This window comes from Chelonoidis abingdonii, chromosome 2, assembly GCF_003597395.2.
Source record: "Chelonoidis abingdonii isolate Lonesome George chromosome 2, CheloAbing_2.0, whole genome shotgun sequence".
NCBI lineage: Eukaryota > Metazoa > Chordata > Testudines > Testudinidae > Chelonoidis > Chelonoidis abingdonii.
In genome coordinates, this window is record NC_133770.1 from 190,202,109 (window position 1) to 190,227,267 (window position 25,159).

General features: G+C 41.4%; 1 long non-coding RNA gene across 3 annotated transcripts in view; it reads left to right on the top strand.

Annotated features, from left to right (window-relative positions):
- LOC116822837 (uncharacterized) overlaps nt 1–24,905 on the top strand; it is a 355,840-nt gene extending 330,935 nt beyond the window's left edge. For all 3 annotated transcript variants that reach the window (XR_012655327.1, XR_012655326.1, XR_012655325.1), the window contains one exon: nt 24,586–24,905. This is a non-coding gene — a long non-coding RNA (uncharacterized LOC116822837). The remainder of the gene's footprint in view (nt 1–24,585) is intronic.
- Nucleotides 24,906–25,159: the final 254 nt, after the last annotated feature.

Genomic DNA, 25,159 nt, shown 5'->3' on the forward strand with positions numbered 1-25,159 from the left:
ACTCTGCTACAGATAAAAACGTTACACCTCCAGCATTGATCAGAACATTCCACTGGATCTGTATCTACCTCTGTAGCCTTCTTACAGTAATAGTACCATTGACTGACATTTGCTAGAGCAGCCACTTGGTCCTCGAGCACACATTTGTCAAACACTATGCCCTTACTCAGGGCCCTCTCTCTGACACTCGATTAGGCAGGGCAGTATTGTATCTACTGCATTCCTGCCAGATCGATAGTCACCTACCTCTTGAGATACACTGCTTCGAAGTCACCTAGAGTGGAGCACCCACAGGGAACATCTCTCTCGAAGAAGGAGGAGGTTACTCACCGTTGTGCAGTAACTGACGTTCTTCGAGATGAGTGTCCCTGTGGCGTGCTCCACTCCCACCCTCCCCTCTACTTCCCTCCTCCGTTGTAGAAAAGGAACTGAGGGAACCGGCCACGCATGCCCACTAGAGGTATACTCAGAGCGGGGGCCAGGCTCTGAGCATGCGTGGCCGGTATGAGTATTGCTGCAGAAATCTCCGATCAAAGGCGCAGGGGCACACCGACACCTAGAGTGGAGCACCCACAGGGACACTCATCTCGAAGAACGTCAGTTACTGCACAAGGTGAGTAACCTCCTCTTGCATGGCACTGTTTTAGCCAGTGTCGCAAGTTATTTACATGCCAGATGTGCTAAAGGTTCATATGTCCGTTGATGCTTCAACAACCTTTCCAGAGGACGTGTCCATGCTGAAGATAGGTTCTGCTTGATAATGATCCAAAGCAGTGTTGACCAGCCATGTTCATTTTCATTACCTGAGTCAGATGCCACTAGCAGAAAGTTTATTTTCTTTTTTGGTGGTTTGGATTCTGCAGTTTCTGCATCAGAGTGTTGCTCTTTTAAGACTTATGAAAGCATGCTCTTCATCCCTCTCAGGTTTTGGAAGGCACTTCAGATTCTTTAAACATTGGGTCAAGTGCTATAGCTATCTTTAGAAATTTCACATTGGTATCTTCTTTGTGTTTTGTCAAATTTGCAGTGACAGTGTTCTTAAACAAATGTGCTGGGTCATCATCCGAGACTGCTAAACATGAAATATATGAAGAATGTGGGTGAAACAGAGCAGGAGATATACAGTTCTTCCCCAGGAGTTTAGTCACAATTTTAATTAACACATTTTATTAACGAGTGTCATCAGCATGGAAGCATGTCCTCTGGAACAATGTTTTAAGCATGAAGAGGCATATGAATCTTTAGTGCATCTGGTACATAAATATCTTGCAACGCCAGTTACAACAGTGCCATGCGAATGTCTGTTCTCACTTTCAGGTGACACTGTAATTAAGAATGGACAGCATTATCTCCCGTAAATGTAAACAAACTTGTTTCTCTTAGCAATTGGCTGAACAAAAAGTAGGACTGAGTGGACTTGTAGGCACTAAAGTTTTACATTGTTTTGTTTTTGAGTGCAGTTATGTAACCAAAAAAACCCTACATTTGTAAGTTGCACTTTCATGATAAAGAGATTGCTCTAAAGTACTTGTATGAGGTGAACTGAAAAATACTATTTGTTTATCATTTTTACAGTGCAAATATTTGTAATAAAATAATATAAAGTGAGCACTGTACATTTTGTATTCTGTGTTGTAACTGAAATTGATGTATTTGAAAATGTAGGAAAATATCCAAAAATATTTAATAAATTTCAATTGTAAAAGCAGCAAAGAGTCCTGTGGTACCTTATAGATTAACAGATGTTTTGGAGCATGAGCTTTCGTGGGTGAATACCCACTTTGTCGGATGCATGAAAATTTCATTTGTTATTCTATTGTTTAACAGTGCCATTAATTTTTTTGAGTTAATCGCGTAAGTTAACTGTGATTAGTCAACAGCCCTAATACTAATATATATTATGGGCCAGATTTTTAAAAGAGCATGCAAACTTTTGTACACACATCAGCTCATACAAAAACTCATGCATTCTTTTAAAAAACAGGCTTCATATTTGTATGTAGAGTACTGTACACATACATGATCCCAAGCTGTTTGTATTCTTTGTAATGTAAATTCCTCTACAAGAGGAAAATGCAGTGTCAGGCTTTTTGGATCTCAACATTGAGAGAGCTGGTATTTAACAATACCGCAGAATCCTTGTCTTTTATCACCAAGGATATGTGCACAGATTTGAGTATTGTTTGGATTTTGTTTTGGCAAAAGCAAAATGCTCAGACCAGGAAGTGAAGTGAGTGTATCCTAATGTGTATCATTTCCCCTTCAGGCAACTCTTGTTTACTCCAAGCTGTCCAGACACATAGCTGTTTTTGATATGGCTGGCCCCATCCCAGACTCATACATAGTAAACTTTTTGTGGCTGTCTGTTTTTCGCAAATGATAAGGTCAATAGCAAAAAGAATGTCATGGGATCTTTTGCAATCTTCTGTACTCAGACTACTGTACAACGTGTTCGCACTGAGTCAATAAAAGAAAAAGAATGATGACAGGGGGGAAACTTCAAGTAGACTGAAAGTAGCTAGTCAGTGTCCTATGAGGCACAAGTGCTTTTTCAGCATGATGCACAGGAGATCCTTTCGGAGGGTTGGACTTGTTTGCTGCCAGGTTATGCATGCGTTCTTTAGAATGTCACTTTGAAACGTTTTCCTCTAAAAGCTTTCATTATGTTTTGTCATTTGATACAAGAGATTGTGTTTTAATATAGTTTAGTTTAAGCTTTCTGCTCCTTTTAGAGGGCTCTGCTGTATTTGACAATGAATTCAAGTGTCTGAAAGTTTTGACAGTTTCATTAGGGAAGGATAGTCCAATCCAAATTACTGTAACTCACTTAAAATTGAAGTTAAATGTTTTAAGGGGAATGATCTGATAAATATTGGCTTAAACTAATTGGATTTTCAATAGACAAATTACAGCAGTTTTCTCATTACTTAGTCTTCTCTAAGGCTATCGTGTTGTAATGGAGAGTATTCTTCCCTGTAACACAACTCCAAGAAGCCAGATTGAAGCTGTTCACTGTTTTTGAGCCCTATCCACCTTAAGTATTTGAGAGCCTTGGATGAAAGTTGCTATGTTGTTGCAAAGTGGTTATAATTTTTGTTGAAAGTATACAGTGTATTTGCACAGGTTTTCTCTTCCTTTTCCTCATTGCATTGGTGAAGCAATTGGTATGCTGTCACTCACCCATCTCTTCAGAGAAGCCAACCATCTAGATAAGCATAGGGAAAAATAAACCAAAAATCACCCACCCCACACACATTCCTCAAGACCTCAGATTTTATACAGATGGCAGATTTTTTTAATGAAAATCTGTGTGATGCTCTTTCCAAGTAAGAGGGAAAAAATACATGTCGTTTCAGAGTCAGTTTATGTGTGAAGATCATCTGTTAATTGTACCTAATGGGAACTAAATGACCATAAGGGTTATTCATTGTAAATAACAGCATTTTAAATAACTTTGTCTATAATAAGAAGCGGCACTAATCCAGTCCTTTGTAAGATTCATTAAAAACCCTTCTGTGGGCAGCAGTGCAGGCACCATCATTTCAATTCGTAAAAATTAGTACATGTGTGTTTGGTTCCCAGCACTAGTTTAAGAAGCTACCATTCATGAATGTCAAGTTTGCAGGCACTGCTGAAAAGTAGCTTCTCCTCAATAACATATTCATTAAGGTACAATACCATATGGGCCTGAGGGGTGGCAGAGATGCTGAACAGGTTCTTGTTCATTAATACTGAAATATTTATATGAGCAGCAATAATAACAGCATCTGTGTGGTATGAAATTGAATGTTGATGCAATTAGATAATATTGACAGTCACAATTGTAATTATGTAAATAACACCAAGATATTCTTTCCTCTAACTTCGTACATGTGGAGAAAGAGAGAGGAAATTGAGTACACTGGTACAGAATTACTGAACTATTTATTTTTCTGACAGAATACCTTGAAGCAAAAATTACTTGTGGGTTATTTGTTGGTCCAATTTAGGAGAGTTCAGCAAGTTGTAGGAATGAGGTATGCAGGTGTGTGTATTGTTGAGGGGAGACTGGATATCTCTTATGCATGCAAGTTTGTCCATCCCAAGTCTGGTACCCTAACTCAAACACTTTTAGTCAATGCATTGCATTCCATTTAATTATGCTGCTGCTTTTTTGTTACCTTTTGAATAGATAATTTTAAATGGTTCTCTGTAGGGATGTTCGTTGTGTCTTATCTGCCTATCAATCTTTCTATTTGAATGCAGAAGTATTTGATTAGTGTATTTAAAGTAATAAAGATGTCCACAGTAGTGTCACATTGATTGATTGTAATTATAAGTCTTTAATGATTCCTCCAGTTTGGCCACTCTGCTTGCAGATTGTGATTTTATGGTTAAAATAATGTCTTGCTGTCCGCAGACTCAGTCATAAATTTTGGTCTATCTTTCTTTAATGACTCTGCATGCAGTGGAGTAATCCCAATAACATACATTATCTTTGCTAAAGAAGGCAGTGACTTTCATAGAGGTGATTAATGGATTTATAAGGGCTAGCTAAAAGACTGGCTGGGATCACACCAGAGGTTATCTTGGTTACGCTTCTTGTGCATTACAATAAGCAGAAACATTAGGCAGGCAGTCTTAAATAACTGATGGTTTTCATTCAGTCCCTCTTTTGCATATCCATGTAGTAAATAAGAACTGATGAATATTGTGGGAATCAGACTATTATGGCAAAAGGCTAAGGATTTGGCAAAATCCAAGAAATCCTTCAGTATGAGATTGCTAGATCTACAAAACCAAAACCAATTCAAATTCTCTGAGCATTTTCTTTTTAAAGAACAGACAATATGTTAAATGCATTTGGCATAACCAGTTTTAAAGTATGTCAGTGGACATATGTTCTCCATTGGGTTTTCAATGCCACTTTGGCCTGATAACGATTACTGCTGCTCCTCTGAATTTACTTTTCTAATATAACTGGTTACAGAGGGAGCATTCACAGATAAAGTTGGGTCGTACTGTTTCTGAAAAGTGTTTAATATTTTGCCAGTGACCATAAATTAAATTTCAGAGGCAATAATGTGGGGACGGGAGGGCCACACGCACACAAGTGTCGAGCTCCATATAGACGTATATGCTTTAAAAAAATCTGATTAAAATAATAATAAGGCAACACTGTATTATTTTTATTTATTATTTTGTTAATGAATTTGTAGATAGCACCTAGAGGCTCTAGTCCAGGATCAGGGCCCCATTGAACTAGGCACTGTACACACACATGACTTAAGCATGGTCTCTGCCTGATAAGTAGCAGAATTGTTTTAAAAAGAGGAATTCCTGTCTGAAATGAGCTCTTCACAGATGCCACTTCAGAAATGAGGGTTATTTCTGAAAAGATGCAGGTGTACAAAATGATTGTGTTAGGAACAGGCACAGTAACCCCCTGTAGCTTTATTTGCTCTTTGTGTATGTGTGGAGTTTGATCCTGCAACAGTGAAGTCAGAGGAAATTATCCCTTTACATCAGTGGGAACAGCATAGGATTTAGAGATTATTTTGAAATATAACCCAGACAATAATAAAGGATGTCACAAATGTTAGAAACATTTGCGCCCCACAGCAAACTGCCAGTTCCAATATCACATCCTGTTAGCAGGCATGAATTACTCGTGCAAACCCTGATTAGCTAATGATGAGACAAAACTGACTAATGTTTAATATTAAACAAGGAAGGTTCACTAGCATTTCACATGACAAAATATGCAATATACAAAAGTACCTTTATCCCTAATAAATGTAATTTTTATTTTCTGGGGGGGGAAAAAGCGCAAAGCAGAGTTATATAAAGAACACCTGGACACTTGCTAACCAGCTTGTATCGCCATTCTTCTGCTTGGGGAAAACAACAGCATTTGTTTCCCCTGCTGGGAAGTATATGCTTCCAGAAGTAGCAACATTCAGTTCCTTGACCAACTCGCCCAGGCCTAAAATGACCTTGAATTCTATCATCAGATCCTGTTGATGATGCTGTCTGGACTGCCTTGCCTTCTTGAATATTATTTTCTTTTGGCTACCCTTTAATTCAGCAGTTTTTCCATCCATTTATGCATGGGTTCTGGAGTATATCCATCATGAGGCTTTCGTGCAGGCTTTTTATAGTACAAATATGTCTTCTGTTTCAGCCTATTTGCATGCTAATCCCACCCATAGCCAAGAGCATGGCTTATTTGCTTTACTGAGATTTCTTTGTGAATTAAGATGAAAATGCAGCATTACTGACTACACATTTCATGCATATATATGTGCACATACTCCCACTTTCATGGACAGAGAGCCCTCAAATTGTATTGCTTGTGTGTGAATGTGCACATGCTTATTGAATCTAGATCTACCAACAGAAGGGCATACTGCATGACCAGAGAAGGTAACAGCAGTGTTATTTCTGCTGTCACAATTTGATTATTTTGCTTTGCTGTTTTTGATAAATTAACACACGCTCATGTGTTCTACATGATATTTTTTTTTAAAAGCCTGAAGGCTTCTGCTTAAAAATGCAGGTTAATCCTTAGAGGCTTTCAAAAGCATTTCTGTAGCATGCTACTAATTAAGATAAGGTTATCATTTTTAAGTTATACCAGGAATGCAATTAGCGCTTCTCCTAAGAACTGGAGCAATCAATTTTATACAAATTATTCAGATACAGTAAGGTAGAATGCAGTTTTAATAGGACAAGAGACCATACTGTGGTTTTATTAAATATAAGGTAAATTCAAATTATGGCTGAACACAGAATATACAACCTATTATGTACTAAGAGTCCATGTATCCATATTTAAAATATTTTCTTAGATTGGATTAATTCAGGCATCTTCCTTTTTTATCTCTCTCTTATTCGACGACTAGTATAATTTTTTATCTTTAAAAGTGTATTTTTTTTATTACTGGCCAAAATGAATATTTAAAACATAGAAAACAAATCTACAGAACACACAGTGCAAAGCATACATATAAAGATCAGATGTATATGTTTATATTTTCTGTAGCTACAGAAGACAGTAGATCAAATTCATCTCTTGTGTAAGCAGGAATAACTTGCTTGAAACTAATAGAGTTGCACCTGCTTACATTAAGGCTTTATTTGGCCCAACCTATACAGTAATTTAGGCAATATAATCACTTTTGTAATCCTGGCCAAACTTTATAAGCTGGATTATTTGCTGGATAAGGAACTAGTATTTTAGTTACTTACTAACTCTCATGTTTGTTTATTTATTCGTTAAGAGATATCAATTTCCCAGGCATAGGGAGCAGTAGGAATACAAACTACCAGTGTATGAAACTGTGGAGGAGTTTCACAGTCTTATTATACAGTGTTGCATTTCTTATCTCTACATTGTGCCCTTCTGGCTTTATCTTGCAAGCAGAGAATGTTTGCTCTTTTTTGTTTTTCCAGAGCAGTCTGATTTACTACAGTCATATTTTGCTCAAGTGCTGGTTGCTCCTCTATTTTCTATCAATTAATGTTATTGATTATTAACTATGGTAAACTGTGTAAAACCATTTAAACCATTGTAATTATCCTCCATATAAACATTATGATATCAGGAATTCAGAATTAGATTACATTTATAAGAAATCTAAACATGTTAATGTCTGGGAATGCACAATTATGGCCCCCAAACAACCTTAACTCCTGCATGTAATGACTTCATAATTAGTGCGGAACAGTATTTGTAATCCCAGGTTGAATGAAGCTGACTTCTAAAGACAGATACTTTGGGTACGTCTACAGTACGAAATTAATTCAAACTTATGCTATTCAAATTTTCGGAAGCGATTTTATACATTCGGTGTTGTCAGGACTGGCGCTAGGGTTTCTGGCGCCCTAGGCGCCGCAACATTTCGCCGCCCCGCGCGCGGGTCTCACGGCTCTGGCGGAGCTGCTGCAGGCATGCCTGCAGCAGGTCCACCGGAGCCGCGGCTCCCTGACCCCGGGGGCGCCCTGGGTGCCGGGTCACAGCGGCGGCTCCCTGCTCTGGGGGGGGGGGCGCCTGGGCTGCCGGCATGCGCTGGCGGCTCCTACCCCTTGGGGCGAGGGGCGTCCTGGGCTGCTGGCAGCGGCTCGGCTGCCCGGGGGCGGGCGCCCTGGGCTGCGGCGGCGTGTCTCGCTGACCCTGGTGGTAAGGGCGCGCCTGGGCTGCCGGGCCTGCGGCGGCGGCGCACTGACCTCAGGGGCGCGCTGACCGGCAGCGCCCTGACCTGGGGGACACCTTGGGCTGCCGGAAGCAGGCAGCTGCTGCCGTTGGCAGCTCAGCCGCTCCAGCAGCAGCGGCTGCAACCATTTAAAAAATTTGGGGGGGGCACCACTTTTTGGCGCCCCCAAATCTTGGTGCCCTAGGAACTGCCTAGTTCGCCTAAATGGTTGCACCAGCCCTGGGTGTTGTGTGTCCCCACCAAAGCATGTGAATTCAACGGAGTGCGTCCGCAGTACTGAGGCTTGCATCAAATGTCAGAGCGGTGCACTGTGGGAAGCTATCCCACAATTCCCGCAGTGCCCGCCACCCATTGGAATTGTGGGTTAAGCTCCCAGTGCATGGTGGAGCAAAAACATTCTCGCGAGTGTTTCTGTGTGTGCGCCATCACTCACTCCTCTCTCCATGAAAGCTACAACATATGCCATACTACCAGCAAATGGTACTCTGAATCTACCTCGCATGTCCTCTCGTCTTTCTTTCTATTCTTTTATCTAACCATTTCCTGCCTTTTTTCGGCTATCGTGAACCAAGCAGCACAGCTTCTGCTGCTAACTCTGCTCTCCCGCTCTTGCATCACTAGCTAAGTTTTCCATGTGTTCTGTCCTGGGCTCGTGTGCAAGCTACAGAAGGCAACAATTCCCCACCGTTTTTTGGCCATCATGAACTGAACCACACAGCTTCCGTCGCTTTTTCCATGTTGTCTGTCTTGGGCTCCCATGGAAGCCACAGTAGGCAACAATTCCCTGCCGTTTTTCAGCCATCGTGAACTGCGTCGCACAGCTTCCACTGCAAACTCTACTCACGCTTCTGCCGCAAACTCTGCTTTCCTACTCTTGCAGCTCTAGTGAGCTTCCCAACTCCGTGAAGACAACCATTTACTGCCTTTTATTGGCCATCTTGAACCGTACAGCTCTCCTACATTTTGTGCCCTTTTTCTAGGATTACCTGTGCAGATGACATAGCACGGCAAGCATGGAGCCCACTCAGATCTCCAATGCAGTTTTGACCATTGTAAATACCTCGTGCATTATCCAGCAGTATGTGCAGTACCTGCAAAACTGGGCGAGGAAGCGAAGACAGTGCGATCACTATACTGATGAGAACATGGACACAGATGTTCCTAAAAGCACAGCATGTGGCGATTGAGAGATCATGGTGGCATTGGGCTAGGTTCATGCCGTGGAACACCGATTCTGGGCCCGGGAAACAAGCACAGACTGGTGGGATCACATAGCGTTGCAGGTCTGGGATGATTCCCCATGGCTGCGAAACTTTTGCATGCATAGGGCCACTTTCATGGAACTTTGTGACTTGCTGTTCCGTTCCCTGAAGTGTGAAGACACCAGAATGAGAGCAGCCCTCACAGTTGAGAAGCAAGTGACCATAGCACTATGGAAACTTGCAATGTCCGACAGCTACCAGGCCAGTCAGGAATCAGTTTGGAGTGGGCAAATCTACTGTAGGGACTGCTGTGCTGCAAGTAGCCAACACAATCATTGACCAGCTGCTATCGAGAGTAGTGGCTTGGGAAATGTGCAGACCACTGTGGAAGGCTTTAATGCGCTGGGGTTCCCTAACTGCAGTGGGTTGATAGATGGAACGCATATCCCTATCTTGGCCCCGGCACACTGGGGTGGCCAGTAAGTAAACCGCAAGGGGTACTTTTCCATGGTGCTGCAAGCACTGGTGGATCACAAGGGACGTTTCACTGATTTCAACGTGGGATGGCTGGGAAAGGTCCATGACGCTTGCATCTGCAGGAACTCTGGTCTATTTGAACAGCTGCAGGAAGGGACTTACTTCCCAGACCAGAAGATTACTGTTGGGGATGTTGAAATGCCTATAGTTATCCTCGGGGACCCAGCCTACCCCTTAATGCCATGGCTTATGAAGCCGTACACAGGCACCCTGGACAGTATCCAGGAGCAGTTCAACTATAGGCTTAGCAGGTGCAGAATGGTTGTTTACTGACTCGGTTAGATCTCAGCAAACCAATATTCCAACTGTAATTGCTGCTTGTTGTGTACTTCACAGTATCTGTGAGAGTAAGGGGGAGACATTTATGGCAGGATAGGAGGTTGAGGCAACTCACCTGGTGGCCAATTTCACACAGCCAGAAAACAGGGCGATTAGAAGAACACAGCAGGGCGCACTGCGCATCAAAGAAGCTTTGAAAGCCAGTTTCATGACTGGCCAGGGTATGGTGTGACAGTTGTGTTTGTTTCTCTTGAAGTTACCCGCCCCCTATATATATGAAATGAAATAAAATGAAAATTATTTAAAAACTGTTCTTTGTTATTTGTTGCACAACACATCGAGAGAAATCTGAAGGTAGATCGGAGAAGGGTGGATATTGGGTTAGGGGAGTGGAGGAGGAGGGAAGGACAAGTCCAGAAACCAAATCAAAAGTTCGCAAATGCCAGCTTTCTGCTGCTTGGGCGATCCTCTGGGGTTGAGTGTGTGGGTCCCCGTAGCCTCCTCCCTTGTGTTCTTGGGCGTCTGGGTGAGGAGGCTATGGAACTTGGGGAGGAGGGAGGGCGGTTATACAAGGACCTCAGTGGCAGTCTGTGTTCTTGCTGTCTTTCCTGCAGGAGATCCACCATACAGCGGAGCACGTCAGTTTGCTCCCCCATGAGCTTGACCATAGCGTCCTGCTTGCTCTCATCATGCGCGTCCCTCCTCTCTTCGTGTTCCTGTAATGCTTTACGGGACTCCACAATTGTTTCCCTCCATGCATTCAGCTGGGCCCTATCAGTGCAGGAGGACTGCATGAGCTTGGCGAACATGTCTTCCCAAGTTCGTTTTTTCCGCTTTCTGATCTGGACCAGCCTCTGGGACGGAGTAGTTAGGGGCCGTGTTGAAACATTTTCACCTGTGGGAGGAAAAAAAGGGAGGGTGGTATTTTACAAGATACATTTCAGAGAACAAAGGGGACACTTTGGCTTGAGTAAGTCATCACATATGGCCGGGCAACAGAATTCAGCTTGCAGGCAACCTAAGGGCATGCAGGTTCTGCTTCTTCTGCATTCATTTCAATGCTGTCAAACTGCTGTGTCCCCTTTCCTATAGCAAGCAATGCCTGGTGGATTTGCCATATAAAAGGAGGGCCTGCGGGCTCTCTGGGATGATGACTTCACACAACCCCGCCCCTTCCCCCCCTCACCCACCGCGTGGCTCCAATGAGGCTTTGAGCAGGGATGAGCCCAGCGCAGCTGGGTTCCCCCCCCAACCTCCACCATGTGGCTCCGATTAGGCTCTCACTCACCAGAAATATCTTCTCCAGGGTCATGGTCTGGGAACCTGCCTTGGGAGTCAGGGGAAGCTATTGGATCCAGCATGGGGAGGATCCTGGCTGGGGAGGAAAACGGATTCCCCACTTGCCGTCTGTGCACTGTCTTCCTCCTCTTTGTCCTCCAATGACCCTTCCTCCTCTCTCCGTGCCACTCCCCCCTGGCAGGTGTCCATGGACAGTGGTGGGGTAGTGGTGGCATCACCTCCCATAATTCCATGGAGCTCGCGGTAAAAGCAGAATGTATGGGGCTGTGATCCAGAGCGCCCATTTGCCTCCCTGGCTTTTTGGTACACTTGCCTGAGCTCCTTGATTTTTGTACGACACTGCTCTGTGTCCCTGGAGTAGTCTCTTTCCATGATGGCCCTGGAGACTTTAGCGTACATATTTGTGTTCCTTTTTTTGGAACATAGTTCTGCCATAACAGACTTGTCTCCCCAACATGTGATGAGATCCAGTACCTCCCGTTTGGACCATGCTGGAGCTCATCTGCGAATCCGGGACTGCGTGATCTCTCGTGGTGATGGACTCTGCATGGTCCCCTGTGTTAGTGGACTGTGCTGATGTTCACCTGTGCTGATGGTGACTAAACAGGAAATGAAATTCAAAAGTTCCCGGGGCTTTTCCTGCCCACCTGGCTACTCCATCAGAGTTGAGAGTGTTGTCCAGAGCAGTCACAAGGGAGCATTCTGGGATAGCTCCAGGAGGCCAATAACATCAAATTGCATCCACAATATCTTTAACCCGGGATTGCAATCTCGATTTAACCGCTACTCCACTTGGCGTGGTGGAGTACAGAAATCAAATTAAAGAGCCCTTTAAATCGAAAAAACTGGTTTGGTCGTTTGGATGGAATTATTTTTTTTTCTGAATTAACTTGGCTAATTCTGAAATAACAGAGTAGTGAGGACCAGGCCTTTTTCACTTTTTTCTCTCAGGGCAGAGTTAAGGTTATTTGGGTGCCTAACCCCATCTCCAATTCAACATATTTATCTGACAATGATTTTCAGTGGCACAAGTGCTCCTAAATCACTTAGGTTCTTCTGAAAATCCCACTTTGTGACTTGTTCAAGGTCACACAGGAATTCTTTGTCAGGGTCAGGAATTCAAGCCACATCTCCCAGGTCGTAGTCCAATATTTTACACAAGATTATCCTTCATCTCTATATAATAGTAAATAATGAACTCCTTTGGAATAATTTACAATGTCTAAGATAATTAGAAACACTATTATTTTATTAGGATAGAATAATCGAGACTGCACCTTCCCAAAACAATTTCTTTTAGAATGCATCTCTGATCTGGGGAAACAATTTTATTAATATTTAATCAGGAGCACAGTTATTAAGCTTTTGGGGGTTGTACCACAGGATTTACTGATACAACTGTATAGCCATGTGTGACTGCAGTTAATTTCATTTTTGGCACGTGATTTCAAGGTGGAAATATTGCACGTTTTTGTGGCCACAAGCCATCACTTTATCAGCCATAGAGGTTTGTGGCTGAGAATAGTTTTTGCAATATTCCTATTGATCTCATGATAAATAACCTGTGCCTTCAGTGTATTAGCATAAAGAAGCTCAGAAAGGAAATAGAGATCTTTTGAACTGAAAGGTTCTCTCTACTTGATTAATTTAGAAGCACCAGAGCAAGACATCTAGACATCCATATAATCTGAATATAATGATATATGAACAATATGGCATTTAGTCTGTTGAAATTCACTTTAAGACTCTCAGTATTTGATGCACCCAGTCTTTAATTTGTTATTCTAACAAGGAATAGAATGTATAGTCTTTAATTCAATTTCACCTCCAGTGTCAAACTGGCACTTTCTGCAAGAATTCTGAAAGAAAACCTTTTCCCCTTGAAATGAACACATGCTACTTTATTAGCCAAGAGCCAGATTGATTTCTTTCTTAGCTAGTTTTAACAATAATATGTTTGGGTTCAGTGCAACAATTGCTCCATTATGTAGAGCCATTAGTAAGAATACAGCTGTACTGCATATGCTCAAAAGCTTTAGATACCAAAAGTGAAATCCTGGCCCATTGAAGTCAATGGGAATTTTGTGTCAAAGGGAATCCCGAGGCAGTGGGTGCCTTATACATGCTCTGTTGAATAAAGAACATGGCTGGACTATTTTTAGATACTTTTCATGTAGCCTGATGTGAGGAGCTGATGAAAAAGGTCGTGTCAAGAATTCAGGGATGATCTACTTCTAGAAAACCTGGACCTAGGGCAGATTCACTCTCTGCACTGTTGGTTCTGTAGATGTGTGGATATAGATCTAGATGGCTATAGATAGCAATAATTATTTAATTGCTAAAACTAATATTTTAAGCTATCAATACTGTATAAACGTGTGTGTGTGTGTGTGTGTCTGTCCAGTATGGCCCCAAGTGAAGCACTGCATGTGTCCTCATTCTAAATTATATGATCATTATGTAACTTTAACGTGGCTTAAACAAAACAGCTGTAATGAGGGAAAGTCTTAAGGAAAACAGCTAGACATGATACTCATTTAAGTACAAGTGACCAGGTCAGTCCACTGTGGAGCAGCAGCTGTAATTAGATGAAGCCAGTGTGAATGTTGAAAACTCTCCTGCTCCACATCTGTTCATTCAGGTATTCTGTCGTTCTGGAAGGCACATTCAGAACTTTGCAAGGAAGATTTCAGAACTGGAGGTTGAATACTTTCATTACCACCACCATATGTTTACAGATGAAGTTTATGTCATCAAATACATGACTGAAGAGAAATTTGTTGTTGTGGAAAAAATTTCTGTGCACTAAACTTAAAGGGACTGATAAAAATGTGCAGTTACTGCCAGCACCGGTGTCAGTTTCATTTAGTTCATTTGAACGTGCAGTAAATATATAACTCAGTTAAAATATTTCAATAGTTACTTGCGGATTAATAAATCTCTGTTGAAACAGACCTTAAATATTTGGTGCAAGTATATAACCGCCTTACATTCTAGGATTAAATCTCTCAATATACGGCAGAAATACTTGAAGTGAAGTCCTGGCCGCACTGAAGTTAATGGGGTCAGGATTTCACCCTTGGAGTGTCAGAATTATCGCGGTATAAGGTGAAACCAGCTCAACCCCATTGCTGACCAGAGCATTTTATCTGATTAAGATCTATATGAGCCAATGGAAACCACATTGGCTATCAGACTATTCCTGAAAGGGCTTTATCATGTCCTGGAGTTGTACCCTCAATATCATTGGTGGAATAAGGCTGTCATACCAGTACTGAGATCTGTTCATTGTCTTGGAAATTGGATAAATAGCAAATCTTTACTTTAGCTCATGAGATGGTGAGCTACAGTCTCACATCACACAATTCAGCATGAATGCCAGTTTGAAGCTTTTGTTTTGCGATTTAAAAATGTATATAAAACATATGCATGCATTAATGACAGTATAATACAAACGCTGGGAATCAACATCTGGTTATGAATTTCAGATTTGGAGGAATTGAATTTGCTTCTAAATGGCAATGAAAAGCAGAAAACATCTGCAAATGACTTCTTGCTGTAAGATGAGACCAGGAAACATTGATCTTGTTGTCAGTAGTTAGTCTTAGAGCTCTTAAAGTTTCTCACAATTGCTTACAAGTAAACATATCTGTACTTCACAAGCTACCAACATGTGGCTCTTGCCTCCATACTCTCTTGCTAGTGCAACATCCATTTTCTGGCTGCTATGGTCCTGATTCAATAAATCATCCTTATTCATGAAGAGCACTTAAGTATATACTTAAGACCTGTTGAAGACAGTGGAACTTAAGCACATGCTTAAAGTTAAGCAAGTGCTGAAGTGCTTTCCTCAGTCAGGACATATATTTAGTTTGAGGCTTTTAGAGTAGTCTGTGAGTTGGTGCTTTTTCTTCCTAATTTTTGTATGAAGATTACAAAGTTAAGCACACATATGTAAGGAGATTTCAGAATTAAGTTTGCTTGCAGACTTCTGCATGTAAATTATGATTCAGTCTTTAATTTATATGATCACATACTTTTTTTCCCACAAGACAGCTGCCTTGTCGTGCACAGGATGGATTGCTCTCACTTAGTGAGCAGCTATTTAATATTTTGGTTTATTCTCCATTTTTCAGTGTGTGGCTCCTTGCCCTGTTTACTGCACACTATTCAAAACCAGATCTGAAGACAGCATTATTAATTTCCTCATCACCTTTTTTTATGATGCACTACATTAGACCCTTTTTTCAGTTGCTCAAAATTATACCAAACAAACTATTTTGGGCTGAAACTTTTCAAAAAAAAATTCAGGCTCATGCAGACAACCAGCATGGAAAATTTTAACCTAAACAGTGTGTTTGACAAAGTTATAAGAACTGAACAAAAAAGGGCCTATGTAATCTTGTATGTATTATATAATGAATCCGATGTTTGTCATGTTGCCCAACTAACCAGAGTAGTGAAAAGAGCAAGCAAAGTTTGGTACTCTGGTGGTTCTCGCTTTAATTTCTGGAGGCAGTCTTCGACTTTCTTGCCGTTTGGTCCCTGACTTTCTGTAACTCTTGGATGCTTGCCTTGCCATCTTTGTTTACAGTAACAACCGTGGAAAAGTTACTTCCTGACAGTGCTGCTGAAGTCTAAGGTGAAAATATTCACAGATGAAAAAACATAGCTCTTCCACTTTGCACTTGGAATGTGTTCCATGTAAAATACCAGTCAAAAACTGGGTAGTTAACAAAGGTAAAGCCCTCTCTTGCCCAAGACCAAATATTAATCACTTTGTCAGCAATTTCACTAAGAAGCTGGTCATAGTGTGTTTCAGTACAGTTTTCACTTTGGAGAATGCAATTCGTAATCCTAAAACAGATATCAATTGGTTATTTAATTTGTATTCCTATGCAGTGTGAAGTCACCAGGCAACTAAAGGCAGTTGTTCTCACCATGAACTCCTGATTATTGTGCACACAGATCTTCAGTCTCCTTGGGGCATCTCCTTTACAATGATTTCTTCTGGATTGTAAAATATGTACTGTGAGCTTGTTTGTATAAGGAATTCATACTTCACACTATATTATTTTTATGGTATCTCCATACCATCTAGAACATATTGTGTTCAGAAACATTTTGTGATACGGGTACTACAAGCAACAAGGCATCCAAGGAAGAACTGATATTTATAGCATATCTTAAATCTGGTGCTTTTATACTAAATTCTTAAAGTTTGGGACCACCCCTGAATGGCTGTACTGTATTTCAAGACTTAGGGCCCAATTCTGTCCAGTTGTTCAAGTCTCTTTGACTTCAGGCAGAGTCACGTCCATGTAACTGAAAGCAGAATTTTGGCCCTAGAGTCAAAATCAAAGCTATACGTGAAGCGGATGCAAATTCTGATGGAAATCTTTGGGTCAAATGTAGTGGTGATGTTATTGGTGGCATAAGTTATATATTTGGATGTGGTTTTATCAAAAAATGAGCACAGGCTAAGTAGTATAACTAGCACCAATTTAATATTCAGCTTTTGTACTCAATAAATAAAATTTACTCTGAAGAAATAAAGAGGGAAACATAGCAGTGTGCACACCCACTGTATATCAAAATTAGTGCCAGTCACAGTACTTCAACACCAGCTTACACCCAATATGTATCTTACACTAACATTTACATTGCTGCTGAATTTGTAACTCAGAGAAGAATTTAGCTCCAGATCTTACACAGTGATTGGTTACTGAAAACAACTCAAGAGTAAGTCTGAGTAATAATGGCAGTTTGAACTCTAAGAAGCTTCTATCAATGTGAAGTTGGTATTTTTCATCAAGGGTGGAGGCTGCTCTCTTGGCTACATTTACTTCATTCGTGGTGCCATATCTTTCCCCAGTAAAACTCTAAATCACTACTATCCTCCAGCACAATAGGTGAGGTTTCACTTCAGACTCGGACAATTTACCCATGCGTCAGTCACACAGCACTGAAGAATCATAGACTCAGGTCTTTAACGTGTTCAGATGCAGCAACAGAAACACAGATTCATATTTAAATCTTTTCAACTATGTGATTATGAGAACTGAGTGAATACTGAAGGGAAAAAAATAATAATCATTGGAGTTTTTAAACACGTTTATTTTATCTTTGTCCCAGACCCATTTTGTGTTTTCTGTCCACAAATGTTCTAGGGATTGAGTTTTCTGGCAGGAAGGAAGTGTTTATGGAACAGTACATTTTAAGGAAATACTGCAGAATATTCATGGTAGATGAATTTCAGTGTCCTAATAGCAAATATTCACATTGGAAACCTAATTCTAAGTGTTACAATCAATCAGGGAATAAAAATATCCCATGTGACCTATCCTTTCAGTCAAAACAGATCAGATTTTGAATAATTGCAACATGCTGTTCACAACTGAACTGCAGGCCAAGAATTATTGAGAAAATTGTCTAGAAAGTAATTTTGAATAACATAAATTCAAGTAAATTGTGATCTGTTACTGGATAAATTTCAAAAAGAGAGAAGATTCATTGAATAATAGTTATATATTATTTGCCTATCCCTATTGATAATCATCTCCCAGTCTTTTCCCTAACTGAAAGTATGGAACTTATATTGACCATAAATTATACATTCTCAATAACATATTCTAGAAAAAATCAAATTTTCTGTGTATTCTAGCAGTATGGAGCTCAGGCACAGCTACTGAATCATTACAGATAGGAGGGCCCTGAGTTTCCATCTGAAGAGATGGGCAACCAAAGCGATATCTTTCAAATGAGACCACTCTAAGCACTAAGCATCCCATGGCATTCTATGCAAAGGGTAAGTGCCCTAATATTTTGGCCAACGTCCTGCCTGGCTCTTTACTAGCACCATGTGTAGCATTGAGGTTTTGTTCACTTGTGGCTGAACAAGTGTGTGTTTTGGTTTCAATCCACAGAGTTCACCTACCTTAGTTTCACTTTGAGGTTTCAGGTTCAGTGACAAACCCCAAGTTTTGCCTGGCTGTTGTGTTGAAACCTCAAGCATAACCATAACTCTCTCTCCAAAGCTTGTATGGAGGGAGACAGTTGACTGAAAACACCTTAGATTCACTGAGATTTGTGACCCACTGAAGGCAATCTGGGCTGAATTTTCAGTGAACCCTTCCTTAATAGGCTCAAGGGGGGCTTTAGAAATGTTGGCCAAGTTTCGGATTTGTAATAAAACTAGTAACCAGAAAGTTCATCTGATTTGCACATGTCCATTAGTGATATTCTGGTTCCTGGGGAATTTAGAATTTCTCTCCAGTTTCAGTAGGATGTTTATTCCTCACTTCCTGCCACAGGCAGTGCTGCTGTGTGGTGTTAAAAAGGAGTTACCTTCCACCCCACTGTAACAGCATTCCATTGGTGGATGAAATAACTCCTGTATTTACTGCATATACACTTGTAGTTCATAAAGAGTATAAAACTTTTCATGCTGAAACATGCTAAACAAATGTAAGCCATGTTCCCATAGTGAGATTTAAAAGAAATCAACATTTCAAAAATGTCCTACCTAGATTTTACACGGCATACTACACAGATGTTGACTTACATGAGCAGAATGGTGTATGTACAGTAGTGATGAAAAGATACAGAAACTGCTTTGGAGGACAGGGTCAAAATTCAAAATGATCTAGACAAATTGGAGAAATGGTCTGAGGTAAACCGGATGAGGTTCAATAAAGACAAATGCAAAGTGCTCCACTTAGGAAGGAACAATCAGTTTCACACATACAGAATGGGAAGAGACTGTCTAGGAAGGAGTATGGCAGAAAGAGATCTAGGGGTCATAGTGGACCACAAGCTAAATATGAGTCAACAGTGTGATACTGTTGCAAAAAAAGCAAACGTGATTCTGGGATGCATTAACAGGTGTGTTGTAAACAAGACACGAGAAGTCATTCTTCCGCTCTACTCTGCGCTGGTTAGGCCTCAACTGGAGTATTGTGTCCAGTTCTGGGCACCACATTTCAAGAAAGATGTGGAGAAATTGGAGAGGGTCCAGAGAAGAGCAACAAGAATGATTAAAGGTCTTGAGAACATGACCTATGAAGGAAGGCTGAAAGAATTGGATTTGTTTAGTTTGGAAAAGAGAAGACTGAGAGGGGACATGATAGCAGTTTTCAGGTATCTAAAAGGGTGTCATCAGGAGGAGGGAGAAAACTTGTTCACCTTAGCCTCTAATGATAGAACAAGAAGCAATGGGCTTAAACTGCAGCAAGGGAGATTTAGGTTGGACATTAGGAAAAAGTTCCTAACTGTCAGGGTAGTTAAACACTGGAATAAATTGCCTAGGGAGGTTGTGGAATCTCCATCTCTGGAGATATTTAAGAGTAGGTTAGATAAATGTCTATCAGGGATGGTCTAGACAGTATTTGGTCCTGCCATGAGGGCAGGGGACTGGACTCGATGACCTCTCGAGGTCCCTTCCAGTCCTAGAGTCTATGAATCTATGAAAATCCAGTTGTTTTTTACATGTTAATTTTAACACCTTTAAGCCAAGTCAATATATAAGATCACATTTCATGTGGCAGGCATCTAGTCAAATGTGATTGCTCAGACTTAAAGAGGGAAAGCCACTTGAGTGCAAAGAGGGCTCAGTGTCTGGCTGTACCTTTGGGAGCGACTTCCTGAAGCAGTCAGTAAAAGCAGAACTTTGCAGTGGTTAAGCAATAGGGTTGTCATGATCAAAGCTTAACAATAGTGGAAATAACAAAACATAATGAGGTAGGGTCAACTGCTCTGCACTAATTTAATGTTTTGTTTATTACATCGGCCTGCTTATAGAATAGCTTTCTGGGCTTAATTGCTTTTTCTGTCATAGGAACTGTAACAAAGGTGGTGGTCTTTCACACTTGATTTGTACAGTACTTGTAAATACTCAATGCGATATTGCAATTTCTTATTGCCGTACTTCCTTTGTGACTTTCCACAGAGATCCCCATTATTGTTTCAATACCAGTTCACTTGGGCATTCTATTTTTTTCTCTTTATTCATTAGGGAAGTATATCAGTGTCACAAAAGGCTGAGTTTTTAAAACGCTCTGGTCTGTATTTTGCTTTTGCTTACGCTATTATAAATCAAGAATAATTCCACTGAATTCAAGGGAAGCTACAACTGTAAAATCATGGTGAGATGAGAATCCGGTCTCCAATTATTAAAATCCTGCAGTTAGCCCACAGATCGAAAAGATGTACATTAGCATGCTGGCTTAATAAACTGATCTATTTTGAACATGGTTGGTCATATAAAGGAGACCATCAAGACCCACAAGGACCACTCAACATACCTCAGGATACTGTGGTACTTTTCACTCTCTTTGTAAAGGTACTTTTCATTCTCTTGAACTTGGGACCATCTAGATGTTGTCCAGTCTTTGACATAAATTAAAGCAACCTGAAGGGATCTGAATTGGCCCCTCTTCACCGAGATAATCTTCCTGTGGTCAGGTACACCAACTTTGGATTGCTAGAGTGATGCAAAACTGCCCTAACACAGAGCAGGATCTGGGCAGGAGCAGCGCCTGAGTTTCTGGCGCCCTAGGCAGAATTCGGGGGGCGGCATTTTGTGCGCTCCCCACGGGGTGCACGGGAGCTTCTGGTACCACTCCCATCGCGCCGCTGAAGAAGGACCCTCCGCCGAAATGCCGCAAGCAACAGCGGCAGTCGTTGATCTGGTCAGTTGGCTGCCGCTGTTTTCCGTGGCACGTCAGCAGAAGGTCCTTCTTCAGCGGGAGCACACAAAATGCCGCCTCCCGAATCCTGGCGCCCTAGGCGACCGCCTAGGTTTGCCTAATGGAAGCGCTGGATCTGGGATCAAATATATGGGGACAACTCTTCATACGTTGGCACCTTACATTGCATCTGGAAATTATTATTATTTTATTTATTAATTTACATTGTAGTAGTATCCAAAATGTGTTAAGTGCTTTCCAGGCATTGTACAATCTAAAAGTCTGCATTGGAGCACAAAAGCTAATATGCCATCCAGAGGTGCCTATTTGCCCCCTAAATTACCTGTGTTGTGTGCACAGCTGCCTGTTTCATTGCTCAGTGCTTGGGTGGACTAATGTTGCAGATTGCAACTTAGGTGCTGGGCCTGAACAGAGAAATAGTGATTTTTTCAGACAGATGATTCCAGAACCTGAATCTGAGTTCAGGAGTTAACATATTATAGATAAAATCATAGTATCCAACAATAACCTGAGACTGAAATATTGAAATCAAGGATTTCTGGGGGCTGTGGTTGCTCCTGTTTCTCCCTAGCAAGGTTTGGAAATGCAAATGACAGGACCTCCTGGTTGCATCTGCAGATATGGCTGGGCACAATTTCTGAGGCCGATTAAAATGTATCTTACGGTGTTCATGAAAGACATTTGATTAGCAGTCTAAAGAGACTGAAGTCCTCTATCCACCAAACAGGTTCAGTCCAGGCAACAGTAGTGAAATCTTTCCCATACTCTGCCCCATCAATGTGTCTCAACTCTGGCTTGCAGTGACTAGCTTTAGTGTGAGTGAGTAATTCAGGTTCTGTGCTCATTCAGTCCTTGATGTTTCCACTGAGATGGTCAGTTTTGTGTTGTGGGCTAGGATCTGAAGTGAAATCTCTGGACCATTTTACATATCCATTAGATGGCGACAACTTTCAGACACAACTGACCTGAGTTGGATTCAGTGACCAACAGGAGAAAAGTTTCACATTCCATTACCAGTCATTGAAGTCACAGCACCTCTTCCATGTGAGTGTGTAATATATAAATATAAATATATATAATATGTATAAAATACACTGTAATTATGCATGGCCAGAACAGAGAAATGACCTAATGGATAAAACAGGAAAAGGTCATCAACTCACAGAGACAAGGATTATGTATTAGAAACGAATAATAAAGGAAGATGAGCGCAAAAGGAACTGCTAAACCTTTCTGTCTGACTGTTAAATGAGCTCCAGGGGTACTTTTGCTAGGATAATGAGGATGAGACTTCTCTCCACCCAAGACAGCTACTTTTGTCTTGTTTGCCAAAATTTTGTAGGGACTTCGAATATATCTCTTCCTGGTGCACACCATCCCCTGCCACTACTAGTCAATAATGCTTCCCACTTATCTTGTGGAAAGCTTGTTTTGAAGTCTTCATCATCCAGATTAAACCAACACTGCAGCTGGAATACAACTGGCTAATTTTAATTATGCACTGGCCACAGGCCTGAGTTTGTGTGCTGATGTCAACACAGCGATGGAAAAGTGATCTAAGTGTAACTGGTCGTGCCATGTATAAAAATGCCTTTTGATAGTTATCTAATGTTCCTATGATGTCTGTGTGTAAGACACTAGTCCCCAGAGTTCTCTGCACAGACTTATTTGGCATTTAGATAATGTTGCACGTGGACCTTGGCTCCTCATAGGTGCAGCTCTTTGAAAAAAACCTTTCTGTCAGGAACCAATGAAAATAGATACTAACTGCCTTGTGCAAATTCTTGTAATGTGCCATTGCATGAGCAGTTGGGAAGGTTGAAAGCACACAAAAGAGCACTCTTTCATGCTTTTACTCCCCCTTCCTGCCCGAATGCTATACATATCTTTCTTTTGGGGAATTCTGTACTTGAGTGCTGTGATATAAACTTCACAGCTTGCAGTGAGATCTCATGGAAAACAGCTGTGTGTGCTCATGGCACTATCCTTTTACATTTTCCTGACATCGTTTACAGTTTCAGTATAAAGAGCCAGGGAGTATGGCATCGCAAAGTGATGCCCTGCTTTTGCAAACAAACGAGATGGGGGACTGTGTGCCACCTGCTCTGTCATTTTCACAAACAATAGAGTAAAACAAGCTTCAGACTGCTAACTGTGTGTGTTGGATGATAACCTTATGCCAGCAGTGATTCCATCAATAATCCAGATCAGCTTGCCCCCCACCTTAGCTAGCGACTCCCTCAGTACTATGCTCCTATAGGCATGATGGTAAAGCAAGGAAGAATGTTAACCTCTTGGAGACCTGACAGCAAACAGCATTGTGAGGTTCCAGGGCCTTAGTTGGGCATTGCAAGTCCTGCTGACATGCTAGTAAGTTAAACAATGTGGCAGAGCACCTCTGCAGGAACTAGCTGGCCAGAGAGTTCGCCTGTTTTGTCATTGCTGAGAAATCTAATCCTCAGCTTTGATCGGAAACTCTTATCACAGCAATGTTAGAAAAAAATAATGCAACTGTTTACAAACACAATATACCCCACTGCAAACAAGAGCCGTGTCTTGTTCAATAAAGCAGGAGACAGCTTTTGCTTGTTTTTCCTGACTATTTGTGGGACAGGTTGTTTAGTAAAACCACCATTTATGACAATGATGAATTCAATCTCTGTTTCCATGTTGCACTGGGACAGGCTTCCCCACCTTAGTAAATCTAGCCTGTGGTGCTAACTGGGGAAAGGAGCAGTCTTGGCAAACATCTTATTAGTCTAAAATAAATTATTCAGAATGCAGGTTTGGATACAGATTGCAGGGAATGATAATGGAATTGGTTTTCTGAGCCTGTTCAGGCTGTAAAGACATGGAGTATGCTTTTCAGGAATTCACTTAAGTGGAATCAGTTTTGTGTAATGCAGCCTAGAAGTAATATTGCTGCCATCCAGCTAGTGTCTGTGGAACAGCATCCTCTTAGCACTTGAAGTATCAGTAGTTTATATAGAGATAGATATCTAATTTTTTTTGTGTGATTGTTAAAAAAGGAAATTCTAGCCGCTAGAGAGGGGCATGCCTTGTTCAGCATATTTTTTGTTGTTCGTTGAAATAGTTGACCACATCAGCATCCAATTCGGGTGTGTCATGTGGTTTCTCATGTGATGCTGGACTCCCTGCGCTTTGGAGAGTGAGCCTTTGTGACTCGGCACTCCTGGACAGTAACATTCAGCAACACGAGACTTTGGGGGAGGAGGGGAAAGAGCCCCCGCAAAAGCCCAGAACAATAGAAATAAAGTTGAACCAATTTATTATTATTATTATTAATTCTTAACTCTTTGGCTTTTATTTTTCATTTTGGGTCTTCCCATTCCTCCGTTCCTGCAGGGTTCGAGTTGCGCTGTTTGGAAGAAGCAACGTCGTCTTCTCTCACAGCTACGACGCGGCACCGCTCTCAGCATATCCTGCTTTTTTCCCCCATTTACCTGGGCGGCTTCTGCTGTTTCTGTTGCTGCTGCTGGGGCTGCTGCAGTTTCGCTGCCTGTGCTTCACCCTGGCATGTCTGAGTCGGGAATCACTCGTCTGCACGCTTCTAAAGAAGAGCAGCGATGGAACTCTGACCACATTTTTTTTTTCTGGAAGAGAAGGGTTGTGATGTGGGGTGGGGGTTTTTTTTGGAAGGGTGGGGACATTAATCCAAAGTGAGGTGGGAGAAAGTTTAAAGAAATATTACGCAAAATAATCCAGCGCACGACAAGGGCAGCAGCAGCAAGAATCCAGCCTCTGCTGCTCGAAAGGATTAACATGGGAAAAGCCACAGTGGTGCAGTAGTGTTTCACATCAGCATTGTGCTGGAGATGGATAAATAAGGTATCTGATATGTCCGCTTGTAAAGGCAAAGCTATGGGCGGAAGAGAGCGAGAGAGCAAATGAAAAGGAAGAAGAAACACTGTATTCTGTT